The sequence below is a fragment of the Euprymna scolopes genome, chromosome 4 (genome assembly GCF_053919585.1).
Source record: "Euprymna scolopes isolate OS-2025 chromosome 4, ASM5391958v1, whole genome shotgun sequence".
Classification (NCBI taxonomy): domain Eukaryota; kingdom Metazoa; phylum Mollusca; class Cephalopoda; order Sepiida; family Sepiolidae; genus Euprymna; species Euprymna scolopes.
This window is the reverse complement of record NC_136485.1, coordinates 106,724,601-106,737,559: the sequence shown is the minus strand read 5'-3', so window position 1 is coordinate 106,737,559 and position 12,959 is coordinate 106,724,601. Positions and strand designations below refer to the sequence as shown.

The 12,959-nt window shown below is 36.1% G+C and overlaps 1 protein-coding gene across 2 annotated transcripts in view; it reads left to right on the top strand.

Moving 5' to 3' along the window:
- LOC145269257 (cationic amino acid transporter 4-like) overlaps window positions 1–12,959 on the top strand; it is a 196,884-nt gene that overhangs the window by 174,395 nt on the left and 9,530 nt on the right. The window lies entirely within an intron of this gene.

The window sequence follows — 12,959 nt, the reverse complement described above, 5'->3', positions numbered from 1 at the left end:
TACTTGTTATTTTATATGGGAACAGTAAAAACTCCATCTCGCCTCCTCCTAATATCAACTTTCAAGTGGAACAACGTGAGTCATTTTCAGACAAACTGTGACACCACATGAACCCTGCTCAACAACTTGCTGACCCCAATGTTGTGTGCCATGGATTTTTCATTTCAGTTTCTCTCATTCTGGTTCCGATTGTGTTAGCATCTCTTATGCCTTGGCAGTTGTTGAGAGGGTGCACACAGGTTCACAAGTATAAAAATAAAACAAAACACAAGGAGAAAATAGGATAAAACTGATTCCAATACATTCTCTATATATTCATTGGACTCTCAGTGTGTGTGTGTGTGTGTGTGTGTGTGTGTGTGTGTGCGACACCCTCGATCCTCTAAATGCTAAAGTCTACATGTACGTTCTGTCGAGGCCATGTTTATTAGTGGTCATCAGCTCATTTCAGTCTATTCAAGGATTTTCGATCGTGTCCAAGCCATGATCCGCCTTCAGCTGTGTCAAAGTCACAACTTAACTCAAATGTCCAACTCAAGACTGTCTAGGAACTCCTAACCATCATCCGTCAGGCACTGTCGTAAAACATCACAAAAACTAGCCTCTGCAAATCGCTTCTTATTGTCATAAAACTTCTTGACAGTCCTAAATATATCTCAGGTTGTTTTGTTCCTATCATCTGCCACAACTTAATTAGAACCCCACTTAGCTTTATTTTGTATGCATTCATGAACAAAGTCCAATACATTCCCTATTAGTAAACCTATCTCCTATTTTTATTTGTTATATTTCTTTCTTTATTTTTCCTTTACTTCCTAACTTTTGGGGGCGGGGGGGGCACCTATAGTATCACAGAACTATCATTGGTCACTCCAGCATCTGTCTTCAAACTGCTGATATTAGAGTGATTAATTACCTGGCAAACTCAACTGCTTACTTTCCTCCAAGTCACTTTCATCATTGGATGATGAACATGATACCAATAAAGAGTGTGAACCTTTTTCATAATGTGACACGCCATTTCTCTGCACAATCTGCAAATTGATTACCTCAGTTTTGATGTCTATTCTAAATTTTATTGTATATCTACCATGTGGGGTCTTGACACAGATGATGTTACCTTATTTATGATTTTTGGTTCAGCATTAGCCGGTGCTATGGAAAATGAGAGATTGTCATTGGATGTAACATTATGAAAATAGGATGGCTCTATCACAAAACCTTGTTTTATGGTCACAATTGTTTTAATCATCCTCTCACTCTGTTCCATAATGCCATTCCTGCCAATGTATGCACAGCACATTGGCAACTTAAATGCACACACCAGCTACTCATAAAGTTCTTGAAGTGCTTGCAAGTGAAAACAATGTTGTTGTCAGTCAATAGTTCATTCAGTAGATCATTTCATAAAAGTAGTTCATTCAGTAGATCATTTCATAAAAAAAGGGACAACAAATGATTCATGGTAGAAAGTCGAGATGAATGTGATGACTTATGTCCATCACAAACCTGTTTCACTTTTTCTTCACGTCCATTTTTTTTTTTTTTTTTTTTTTTTGTTCATCAATATCCTGAAGTGTGCTTCTCTGGTGGACCTCAGAGACATTGGTAAGCAAAAACATATGTCTGTGAAGGAAATAAGAGTATTGACCATTTACACATATTCTTGTTTGAGTCAATTGTCACATAGAAGTAAGATTCATCAATGGATATAGTGACACACTGAATTCTCTTTCTGTTGGAAAAAGTGCACATCAGTTGATCCAGATATTCCAAAGTTCGTGATACCTTTGATCTTAATCAGCATATTAAAACTAAACAATGTACATCCACAATTAGGGTCTCAATATTCACAGGCTAAACTTGCCCTATGTTTAGTCTTATTTTGCCATACCACAGCAATTCAGGATCCTTTCATCAGTTGTCAAGGATTACACTTCCTTTACAGGCATCTACGCCTTTGTTCACAAAACAACCAGAGTTCATTAATGATGAACACCTCTATATCAGGTCTTTTACTTGTTCTCTTTACTTGAGGAGAGAAAGACTTGCTGATGTTGTCTCCTCTTAAGTTTCTCTGGCAATCTGGTGAGATGTGCTAGATTTTGTTGCATTGAAAATACTTTATATGGCAGGACTTTCTGCTTGGTTATTAATTTCATGTGAGCATGCAATCTCTGACAATATGGTTGGAACATGAGCACTTATAACAAATAACCGTTTTTCTTTGTGACTTAGTTGGCGATTTTCACAGCTGCATGCATTTGTTGAACAAATATGGTGACAGATTCCTTTTGCTCCTCACCATTGATCATTATAGGCTGAAACTGTACTCCAGTCATAGATGAAACCTGTGTAGCATTTTTTATGTTGTAGTCATCCAGACATAAATGCACATATCATCCAGGCATCATTCCATAACCAGCCGATAAAAGTCAGCTGGGAACTCATCTACTGTCTCTTCTGGATAATCATCGTATCATAAGCTGAACAAATATATGAAATGCATATAATGTGTATGCAGTCTTTTGATCTTCCTGAGTGTGTTACTTTTATTGTTCAGTTTCTGATACATGGTAAGAGCACTGCCTTATAATTGCAACAGGAAAACATACTCTATTTGTAACATAGTACCCGTTTACAAACGTGTTAACATGTAGACCCAACACGTTGTAGACTCCATCGCAAGGAACATAAGAAAGGAGGAGGAAAGAAATTCAACTCTCTGTTTCAGGTTTACACAAAAGACTTTTATTCCTCTTTCTCCAGTTATGTGTAACTTCTTGTCTCGGCTGTGACATCACCCACATCTCTCTAACGTGGCCATCAGCCTGTACACACAGTCTTCTTTTTATAATCTGTTTCTTTTTTCTTGCCATGACGTCATCTTGCAAATGGCTCCATCATTTGCATACAGCTGCCATATGTGTACTCTTTGTTACAGCTTTTGTCGATTTTATGGAGAGTAGATAATATATGTGGATGTGTTATTGGCAGCTCCAGTAACTCTTGCTTTCCTTTTTTGTCCTTCAGTCCTCATTTCCAATGAATGATTTTTCTGACAAAGCGTGAAGAAAAAGCTGCTTTCCAGGTCGGTTGTACTTTGTGAACAGTAGCCTGAGATGTCGGAAATTTTCTGTTCTATGTCTATCCTTGTAGTCATGTCACTAGTAAGGGTGCTGGAGGTAAACGTTTCATCTGGGCTGACATTATCCACCTGATAATCTAAGGTTCGGGTCCCTGACTAACACTAAGGAGGCTGTCCTATCAGCAGGAGAAAAGTACCGGGGCTGCTGTATTGCTATTTGGTGAATGGATTCTGAACCATACAGTAGTTTCTGGTAGGGCCTCTCAATGCCATACTAATGGGTAATTGTTACGGCTTTACAAAAAAAAGAAAAAGAAAATTTCTTGTCTTTTCTCTCTTACTTTCCCTCTCTGTCCTGCTCCAACCAAGTCTATCGACCTGTTCCACAAATCCCAAAAACCTCAACATGACAAATCTCCAAAAACAAAACACGATTAAACCTAGAACCCCATCCTCCAACGTAGACCCCTACTACCAGGTCTCCTTCTCCAACATCAGGGGTCTATGTTCCAACCTTCCAGAGGTTGAAACAATTACAGGAGACGAAACCGGACATATTCTTTCTAAGTGAAACTGGCATAGGGCCAACCACTTCCCTAGACGAATTCATAATTAAAGGATACTCTAACTTAAAATCTAAATCTGACCCCCCAAGATCGCCATGGGCATAGAATATGTACCTACATTAAAGATGGCTTTCCATATGGTAGGGATATTTTCAGAGAAGACCCTAATTTACCTTATATGTGCTTCTGGGTTGCACTAGCTTACACCACTGCATTTATATTTGCCCTCTATCGCCCCCACAACAGTGGGGTTTCTATCTTTAAGAGCATATCTGCGAAAATTGACCAAATCCTGTCTGCTCATCCTTCGGCTAACATTCACATTTGCACTGACTTCAATGTCCATAATGTGGAATGGCTGACCCACTCAAATAAAACCGATGACGAGGGGAGGTTCTGTCATGATTTTGCCACTGCCTATGACTTCACTCAGATTGTTCACGAACCCACCCATGTGCCCGATACTACCGGTCAGTATGGAAGCCTTCTAGATCTTTTCCTCACAACTTCCCCTGAACTATGTTCATGTTCCGTTTTATCGCCTCTGGGATCCTCCGACCACTCGGTTGCATCAGTTAAGATAAAAATGAAATGTAATAAGTCTTCAGATGTACCTCTCCACCGTACTGTATATCGATACTCTATGGCTGACTGGGATAGCTTCTGTACATTCATATCCGATCTATCTCTGCATTCCATGTTTAAAAAGGATGTGTCCTCTATAGTATCAGACCTAACCGAATGGTTAATTGTAGGCATAGACCGATTCAGACCATCCAAAAACATCCAACAAAAATCTAACAGCCAGCCATGGTTCTCCCCAGAATGTGCTGCTGCCATCGAGCACAGAAATCACTTTTTCCTTAGCTACTAACGTAATAGATGTACTGAGACTAAAGCTGCTTTCAGGACTGCTAGCAACCACTGTAAAAGAGTAATAAAAAATGCAAGAGAGCTATATGCTCAGTCCGTTAAATCCAAAGTAGCTGAGCAGCGGCTTGGTTCCCACCAGTTTTGGCAAATAGCAAACAGGATCCTGAACAGAAGCGTGCATTCTATCCCAACCATCATCAATGGACCTGAGGTCATCTCGTCAGCATCAGACAAGGCCAAACTATTTGCCAAGAACTTTGCAGCTAATTATACCCTATGCGGCGAAGGCCATCAACTCCCCGTATTTCCTCCTATAACAGACAACACGCTATGCAATATACAAATATCTGTGCATGAGGTTGCTAAGCTAATCAAGAACCTTGATTCCAGTAAAGCAACTGGCCCTGACGGCATTCCAGTTATAGTGCAGAAAAAGCTCCAACCAGAACTTGCCTCCATACTTACAAAACTGTTTAAGCATTGCCTTAAGAAGTGCTTTCCAACACCCTGGAAAACCTCATCAGTATACCCTGTATTTAAAAATTCAGGTGAAAAGTCATCTCCCTCCCAGTACAGACCAATAAGTCTCCTGTGTGTCATGAGTAAGTTGTTGGAATCCATATTAAATAAAGAAGTAGTCAAGCACCTCAGCAGAAACAACCTTCTTAGTGACATGCAATATGGTTTCCGCTCTGCAAGAAAGATGTGCATAGGATTAGTGAATCTCTTGATAAAGGCTTCCTTTCCGGGGCAATTGCTCTTGATATATCGAAGGCCTTCGATAAGGTATGGCATAAAGGCCTACTTCACAAGATTTCCAGCTATGATATCACTGGTAATGTTTTCTTAATCATTAAATCATTTCTCTCTGATAGGTTCATAAGAGTAGTGGTTGATGGCCAGAAATCAGAGAAACACAGTATTAATGCTGGAGTCCCTCAGGGGTCCATCCTGGGCCCAACTCTCTTCCTGATCTACATCAATGATCTCCCAAAACACATACTTAAATCATTCATTGACATCTATGCTGATGACACGACCATCTATAGCAACACATCAAAGGCCGTAAATGACAAGGTTCTCTCTAATTCTCTCTCCTCTGATCTTGAGTGCGTGGTACAGTGGGGGAAGAGGTGGCTGGTTACTTTTAATGCATCCATAACCAAGCTTCTATTTTTACATCATCAATGCTCTGATCCCCATTTGGCATCAATTGAAATGGACGGCTCTCGTCTTGGGGAGGCTCCATGTTTTGACAAGCTTTTGGGTTTGACCTTTACTCCTGATCTGAAATGGTACACGTACATCAGGTCTGTTGCCAAGGATGCTGGGAAAATGGTGGAATCCTTCAACCGCTCCAGAATATATCTAACTACTGATACAATTCTCTATCTGTATAAAAGCCAAGTACGTCCAAGGATGGAGTACTGCTGCCACATCTGGGCAGGAGCTGCTAAAAACAGCCTATCCTGCCTTGACAGAGTTCAAAATAGGTTTCGTAGCTTAGTAGGGGATGCCCTTTTCTCTTCCCTGCAGCCTCTCTCCCACAGAAGAGATATTGCGAGCATATCTTTGTTTTATCGTTATTTCCATGGCAACTGCTCGTCGGAGCTCCAATCTCTCGTCCCCCCTCACCAATCTTTTACAAAAAACACCCGTCTGGCTGAAACTACTGTCAATAATTTTCCCCACTCTTTATCTGTGCCTAAATCTAAACGTAGATTCCATGAGCAGAGCTTCCTTCTCAGAAGTGCACAACTGTAGAATTCTCTTCCGTTTGCCCGTTTCCCACCTGACTACAACTTGGATGTCTTCACGTCCAATATAAACAAATTTCTGACAAACTGCCCTCTTAAGACACTATCAAATCTCCAATACTAATGATTACTATAATACTATCTCATGATTACTGTACATGCAATAACCCTTATCCCTGAGTGGCCTCCCGGCCTTGATAAGTGGTGACCTCCATGTAAAAAAAAGAAAAAAATATATCATAGAGTTCAATACAATGTTCTCAATCTATTTCATGATCAGCATTTTAGTAGTAATGCTACTAAATTCGGATATTACTTGTTTATCAAGTGCATTCTCTGAAATCTTAGCAAAAAAACAAAAAAAACAAACAAGGGCTGAAACAGCTTGGAAGTTGTATGCCACAAGATAGAGTAAAAAACATACTCACTTATGAAAGATAAGTAACAAAAATATTGCAAAATATGTAGTCAATTTAGTCACCCCATATACTAATCTTAATTGTTCATTGCAAATCCTATTTTTATCATTGAGATATTCCATTTATTAATTTATCCAATTTGTTTTGGAGGCCCTCTCTTATAACCAAATTCTCATGTCTACCATCTGCTACCCAGAATTGAGTACAATATTCTATTTGAAGTCTTATTAAAGTTTTATAATAACATTTGCTTCCATTGAAATTATCTAATCATCCATGTCTATACACATATCTATACAAATGTAGGTACAGGATTCACTTCTAAACTAATTAACTGATCATTATGGATTTTGAAATACAGCTGCTAGGTGTAAAAAAGGGTCCAAACATGAGCTACATTTAATTTAATTCAGTTTTATGCAAAAGAATTAAAAAAGTGGGGTGGAAGCTCTTTGTGAAAATTCAAATCCCTCTGATATTTTGCGAAATTTTACCAAATACTTTACGAATCAATTAATGAGTTTTCTCCTAATTTCTATTTCTTTTGCTATATTTTGAAGGGTTATGTAGGCATGTTATGAATACAACCTCTCATCTGAAAATCTAAATATTTCAGATTTACATTCAATATAATTTATAGTCGTTAGACACCAATTAAGCAAGATTCCCTTAATAAGGGGCTACTGTAATCTTGGAATACACAAGGGCATCCAAAGTGTAGAGTTATGAGTCAAGATGCTTGTTCGTATTACACTTAAATTTCTGCAAATAGTCAAGAAAACAAAGAGTAGGGAGGGGCAAGTAGTTTGAGGAAAGAAGCTATTAGAGTAAAAGCCTTCTGGATTTGGGGACCTCATGGAGGTGGGATTTAACCGATTTTCAGTGTGATTTATGTCAAAGGAGGCACCAAAGCAGCAAAATTAGAGAATATTCCACTTATTATTGACAATACAAGAACAGAGATGCAGTACTATGGCGATGTACCTAGTATTCAAAAATGTTATCAATCACAAAGATACCAGAAAAACAAACTGGTTCTATTTCATATAAAAGATTTGTTTAGATTAATAAAAAGATTTAAGTGGTGATAGGAATGTGAAAAGGTCACAATGAATGTTATTTAGTTAATAGATTCTAAAGCACTCACCCTGACTTACATTCCATGTGCTAATTTTCTCATTAATAAGTGTACTATAATCAAACTTGCAATTATTACGAATCGGCAAAAAAGCATTGGTGCTTCTCCTTCAATGATCAGAAATTCCTGACACATTTCTTTTTGGTTATCTATAAAGTAATTAATTCGTATGCATGCAAAGGGAATCAGTAAAATATACTGTTGTGCTATATCTGTACTGGTAGTAGTAGTAGTAGTAGTAGTAGTAGTAGTAGTTCCTATTTGTTCTGTCTACATGCCAATTTCGCATTATTATTCAGAACAAGCTCTTGCATTTTTTAATCTGACTACCAGCATTACAAATGGCTCAATTTTATAAATATACTAGTCAAATTAATTCCCCAAGCACAATAGTTTCATGCCACTTTTATCTGTCCTTACAAATATTACTACAGATTGCCCTTTACTGAAGTGGCATTCAACCTAGAGATTGAGCCGGTTTCCTCCAAAGAAGGAAGTTTCATGGGAGCATTACAAATATGAATATCAATATACACTGAAACTAAATCTTATATCTAGAATTAGAAGCCTAAGTTTGAAAAGAAAATTAAAATTCAGAAAACCTTGCTTGATTGCAGATCAAATTTAATGCAAATCTGAAATATTTGAATTTTCAAATGGAAGGTCGAGCCCATATGATACCCCTGAAAATGCATGGGAAGGGAATCAGTAAAATATACTGCTGTGCTATATCTGCAGGGAAAGCAGTAGTAGTAGTAGCAGCAGCAGCAACAATAGCAGTAGTAGTATTAATAGCGATTCTCATTTGTTCTGTCTACATGCCAAATTTTCATTATTATTCAGAACAAACCCTTACGTAACGTCTCATTGTTCATGAATGCTAATTCGTTTAGTCTTATTCAAACATTATCAATTCTTTCTCAAGCAAATAGGCATTGTGCCCGCATTGATCTAAAGTTTTTTTTCATCTGTATGTATTTGCAGTTTTTGTAATTTATTTAAATCCACTCCCTGAGAAATGTGTCTATTCTTTCTCTTATAAGAGATCAAAATCTGGCTTGGATATTAAATGGGATCACCTGATCAACACTTTTATATCGACGATACTCAACCTTATTCTTGTTGTGATTGCCTTCAATCAAATGAGAGTTCATTATGGCTTTTTTTTTTATTTACTACTAAGTCACCGCTTATCCAGCCTAAAAGTCAACTGATAGATAAGGATTAATGAAATGGTCAGTTGATTGATGAAGAATATTATGAGAGGATTGAAAATAATGAATGGAATGAGCAACATTTGATTACCTATGGACGATGGTTTATGACGGTCTTTTCAGCCTGTGTTCGTTCTGTCATCATAGATGGCTGTAAGACATAAGCCTCAAATGCTTCTGATGTGCAATCGCTTAAGCATAATGACAGTGTCATAATGACAGGCAGATGTTCAGCAGTAGACTGAAGGAAAGAATCCCTTCAACTGTGCTTCATCAGAAACTTGATATCAGTATGCGCTTAGCATCTGAGGTAGTTTGGCCATGAACAGCGTGCTACCTCTTGTATGAATTCCACAACACACTTGCATAACTCAGGCACTAGGGAGCGTGGTAGATCAAGGAAGACCTGATTTCAATGCATAAGAAGTGATTTGACTGCAGGCAGCATATGATATCAATTCTTTGGCTCAGATTGCATGGAAAGTAGTGTATGAGACATTGCCTGGTCTTCTACACCCTGTAGTCTGAGACATTTTAAATATTAAAACCATGTTAATATATGATTTCCCCTCAATTACAACATATTTATGGAAATAATTTGTATAGTATTATGGCACCAAAATAATAACTCCAATAGTAAATTTAAAAAAAAAAAATTTCTTTTGATAAATATTTTATTTGAATAAATTCATTCATCTACCCAGTATACCAAATGAAATATTTTATTAGCGATAGATGAATTATAATTGTGACAATTACAGAAAATTATTTTAAAAAAAAAAAAAAATTGAAAAACAAGTTGGTGGAAATAGTTTAATTCAAAGACATAAGTTTAAAATTTAAAAAAATAAAAATCCAAACCAGAACCAAGCATTTCATTTGAATAAATCCATTTATCCACCCAGTATACCAAATGAAATATCTTATTAGCAACAGGTGAATTATAATTAAATGTGATAATTACGGCTATGACAACAAAATATTCTTATTGTTTTGAGTATATATCCGACACAGTTAATCAACCGAGAACCACATCACTCTGTATAAAAGCATATAAGATCTCAATGGATACACATTCGAGAGTCAAAATAATGAAAAGAATATGCTGTTGTCCTCTAGTGATAATTACAGAAAATTACTGAAAAAAAGAAAAAATTGAAAGATAAGTTGGTGGAAATTTAATCTAAAGAAATAAATTTAATATTTAAAAAGAATCAAAACCAGAAACAGACATTTTTGCAAACGAATAAATTACAATAAAAAACGGATTATTAAATTAATTTAAGATTTAACTGAATAACAAATTTTATATTTTAATTTTAGATAATTATTATTAATTACAAAATATTCCCTATCTATATTTTGTGTGTTCTAAAGTTTCTGTGGTCCTTTGTGATCCCGCATTTTTTAATTTTAGATTTACGGCTCTTGAAAATATGGCCCTATTTAAAAACCTTGTTCTACACTGTTTTTGTTTTCTAATGATCTGTGTCACTTATTTTGGGATGGTGGTGTTGATATTGTTTCTAGAATTAAAACTTGTACAATTTCGGGAAAAAAGACTTTGTCGAATTACATTTTAAACATTTGTCTATCAGTAAAGTTGATTTTATATCCATTGGAAGGTTATTGTTTCTTGATATTTCTGTATCTATTGTAATTTTCTGCTTCAACTTCTTTTAGTAACAGTTTTACCTTGAAACTAAAAACTGATCACAAAGGAAAACACTTGCTGCAATCTATTTCTCACTGTTTGCATTTGTCAAACTTGAACACATAGTTTTTACTAATTTTTCATTTTCCTTACATTTGCTACGTTCAGAACAACAAAAAAAGGGATGGATTTCTTCTGGCACAGTAATTCCAAATTTATTTTTTAATACAGAAATCATACCATATGAAAATTCATTTATATTAACAACTTTTTAAAGAATAAAACTCTTTAAATGCCATGTGTACCATCATGTTTTTATCCTGTAAGTAAATTTTGTTCTATTTGTTTATAATTATATTCAATCCATTTGCTCCACAGATATCCATTATGATCAAATGTCAAACACATTCGCTTACATTCTGTGGTAGTGACAAAAATAATGTTGGGCACTGTTTCTCTTTAGATAAATCTGTAAATAGGGATCATATCTTGCTTCCATTCAGTACGTGAATTTCATTTAGCAAAATAGGTGGGTTTTTATTAAAAAAAATAACATCTTTCCTTTGAATGTTTCAACATTTGCTGAATAATTTCTCATCACACAAAAGAAGATAGCTTCTACTACCAATTTTAATTTACTCTTTACATAGCTGCAGTCATGGGCACACATTTGTTTATCCAAACCACCATATTTGTTTTCCCAGCCAATAACCAACAATAAGCAGGAGAAATCATTCTAAAAACTTATCACAAAGGAATAGAACTTTTATATTTCAACACAAGGAAGATAACACTAACCGTTGACATATAAGTGACTGTCACTTAAAACTAGAATATCATTAACTGTTATCCCAGGGGTCATGGTTGATGGATTGAGAAGAATGTACCCCCATGGATTAAATAAAGGGTTTAGTTCAAAATTCTTTATAAGTTCCTAAGTTAAGCATAAAGATTCACAAGTTCAAAATGACATATCTAAATAAGGTTAGAAGTTACATTGGCTGAAACATTGTGAAAATAAGAATCAAGATGAGAATAATAGTTTGAATGATATAAATTACACTCCAAAAAGTCCAGAAAATCTGTGGCCATTTTTAAATACACAATGGCATTAACAGAATATGAAAGTAGAGGATGACACTCAACACAAGAGAGTTAAGAGGACAAATGCTTTTTTAATGGAAATTGCTCCAGACGAAGCATGAAACCACTTGTCGTAAGGAACTAAAAATACTATTAATGTTAAAACCTGCCAAAGATAAGTATTAGATGGAATAGATTCTGACCCAGAAAACAGCAATTTTTACCTCTTTGTTAGAAACATCGTTCATGGACTATGAGGACTAAAGAACAAAATAACGACAGCTAGGGTTATGAGGCTGCCAAAAGTAAAACCCAATTCTGTGTTTTTCATTAATAAACAATAATAATAAAATATGATTTATAGTATACTAGCCTGCGTGCCCGGCGTAGCCCGGGTGTTTGGAGGTGTGTGTTGAGCAAAAACAAAAAGTTTTAATAGGCAGGCTTGAAGCCGTGACGCGAAAGCGGAAAAGAAAGTGGAGGTGTGTGTAAGGGTGTTGGTTGAGCAAAAAAAAAAAAAAAAAAAATTGCTAGCGCAAAAAAAAAAAAATAAAAACGTAGGAGTAGTAAGCAGGCTTGAACCTGTAATGCACCAGAGGAAAAAGAAGTGAAAAAAAAAACTGTCTTACCGATGTGCCTACCGTGGCTGTGACGTCACAGGCAGTCGAAATAACGCATTTTAAGCAACGTCGTGAATGCGAGGGTTAAATGACTTGCAAAAAGTGACTGCAAAAAAAAAAATCAACCCTCTCTGTAGAAAACTGCCCAGTTAAGGGTGAAGGAATTAATGTTTTGGGTTAATTTTTCGATATTTGTCGTCCGAAGGACAAGCTTCAAAATGATACTGATCTTGTGAAAATCCGTTGCCTCTGTCGAAAGTTTTAGGCATACATACATACATTTAAACAGACAGGTGAGATTTATATTATAGATGAAAACGGTGTCTAATTTAGTCATAAAGGTCAGATTTAGTATCAATTTACTTTTCTTACCATGAAACAGGTTTTATGTTGCATGTAATTTTTAACCTGAAATTTGTTGAAGTTTGTACAGTAGAGTCTCTCCAAAATGTTAAATGAAGTCTCTCCAAGTGTACAGTGTTAAATGACGAGTTTAGTTTGGACATCATCGCATAGACTTTACAATATATTAGCAAGCTGTTTTCAG